Source organism: Penaeus japonicus, unplaced genomic scaffold, assembly GCF_977035675.1.
Source record: "Penaeus japonicus unplaced genomic scaffold, GWHDUDI00000001_assembly GWHDUDI00000019, whole genome shotgun sequence".
NCBI lineage: Eukaryota > Metazoa > Arthropoda > Malacostraca > Decapoda > Penaeidae > Penaeus > Penaeus japonicus.
The window spans coordinates 22,721,632-22,724,131 of record NW_028234421.1 but is presented as its reverse complement, the minus strand read 5'-3'; positions in this window follow the sequence as shown (position 1 = coordinate 22,724,131).

Below are 2,500 nucleotides of genomic sequence, written 5' to 3'. Positions count from 1 at the left end.
TGATGATTATGATTTTCATTGCTAATGATGTTGAGTAATTAAGATCATGCAGCTGCTGCTCATGATGGTGTTTATTGCTTTATCAATATTGTTATCATTGATATCATTTTCGATTTTCATTTTTATTGCTGTTGTTGTTATTATTGTTGTCTCTCTGTCTCTCTGTAAAACGGAGAGCGGTAAAAAACCGGGAGGCCAAGGTGCGAAGCTCTCTGTCTCTCTGTCTCTCTTTCTCTGCTTTCTTCTCAGCCTCTTTCTCCCTCACTGCTTTCTCATCTTTCTCTCTCTCTCATCTCCTTCTCTCTCTCTCTCTCTCTTCTCCTCAATCGTCTCTTCTCTCCTCTCTCACTTTCGCTCTCGCTCTCTCTCTCTCTCTCTCTCTCTTTCTCTCTCTGTCTTTCCTCTCTCACGCTCTCTCTCTCTACTCTCTCTCTCTCCTCTCTCGCCTCTCGCTCTCTCTCGTCTCATCTCTCTCTCTCTCTCGTCTCGACTCTCTCTCTCTCTCTTTCTCTCTCTCTCTCTCTCTCTCTCTCTCTCTCTCTCTCTCTCTCTCTCTCTCTCTTTCTCTCTCTTTCTCTCTTCTCTTCTCTCTCTTTCTTTCTCTCTCTCTCTCTCTCTCTCTCTCTCTCTCTCTCTCTCTCTTTGCGTGCAACATATACTACATATATATAGCGTGCAAACACAAAGGCAAACACACGCAATTCAGCACACACACATACACACATAAATGCATATATCCATGCATGTATTTTTACATAATGTATATGAAGCGTATTCAGATTTCATCTAAAGGTGTTTTTAGTCATCGTACAAACTGCATGTATAGGTTGTATATAAAAAGATAGAACATCTACCATTTTCTATCTGACTACCGTTGTAGATTTTAGCTACGAGTAACATTTTAAACATTAAGATTCACCTTTTCGAAATTCTTTCATAAAGAAGTAGGAAAAAAGAGAAGGAAAAGAAAAGGGAACGAAACTGAAACTAAAAATGATGAGGAAGAAAAAATACTTTATTATACAAAAAAAATAAAGAGAGAGAGAGAGAGAGAAAGAGAGAGAGAGAGAGAGAGAGAGAGAGAGAGAGAGAGAGAGAGAGAGAGAGAGAGAGAGAGAGAGAGAGAGAGAGAGAGAGAGAGAGAGGGAAGAGAAAGGGAGAGAGAGAGAGAGAGGAGAGAAAGAGAGAGAGAGAGAGAACAAAATTGTATGAGAGAGAGAGAGAAAGAGAGGAGAGAAAGAGAGAGAGGGGAGGAGAGAGCGAGAGAGAGAGGAGGAAAGAGAGAAAGAGAGAGAGAAAGAGAGAGAGAAAGAGAGAGAGGAGAGAGAGAGAGATATAGAAATGAGAGAGGAGAGAGAGAGAAGTGAGTGAGAGAAAGAGAGAAGCGAGAGAAAGAGAGTGAAAGAGAGAGAGAGAGAGAGAGAAGCGAGAGAAAGAGAGAGAGGAAAGAGAGAGAGAGAGATGAGAGAGGGAAAGGGAGAGAGTAGAGATAGGGAAAGAAAGAAAGAAAGAGAGAGAGGAGAGAGAGAGATGAGAAGAGGAATGAGTGAGACGAGAGAGAGAGAAGATGAGAGAGATGAGAAGAGAGGCAGAGAGAGGAGGAGATGAGAGAAAGAGAGAGGAGCAAGAGGAGAGAGAGGAGAGAGAGAGAGAGAGAGAGAGGAGAAGAGAAGAGATGAGAGGGAGAGGGGAGAGAAGAAGAGAGAGAGAGAGAGAGAGGAGAGAGAGAAGATGAGAGAGGGGAGAAGAGAGAATGAGAGAGAGAGAGAGATGGAGAGAGAGAGAGAGAGATGAGCGGCGAGAGAGATGAGAGGAGAGAGAGAAGAGAGAGAGAGATCGGAGAGAGGGGAAAGAGAGAAAGTGAGTAGTGAGGACAGAGAGGAAAGAGTGGGGAGACAGAGAGACAGAAGAGACAGAGAGAAAAGTGAGAGACAGAGAGGAGAAGAGAGACAGAGAGACAGAGAGACGAGAGACAGAGAGACAGAGAGACAGAGAGAGAGTGAGACAGAGTGACAGAGAGAAAACAGAGGAGACAGAGAGACAGAGAGAGGAGGAGAGAGAGAGAGAGAGAGAGAGCAAAGATGGGAAAGGGAAAGAGTGGCAAGAGGAAAGAGAGGTGAATGGAGATAGAGAAAGAGAAAGAGAAAGAGAAAGAGAAAGAGAAAGAGAAAGAGAGAGAAAGAGATAGATAGATACACAGATCATAAAAAACAAACAAAATAAATAAAATGTAAATAAAACTTAAATCTGGCACGCAAAAAACGGGCTTCCTCTGTTTACACTTTTGTTTACACAGCCTTGTTTGGTGCCCGGAAGCATGTACTCTATAATGGTATACAAACTTGCGCATTTTATTCTAAAAAGATATTTGTTGGAATAAAATGCTCTAGAACCATAATGCTGTTAAAGAAGTAGTCATGTTTTATTATCATTAATCTGATTAGATATTTCGAAACGTTTATAACATTCGGCAGTAGAAAAAAAGAAAGAAAGAAAGAAA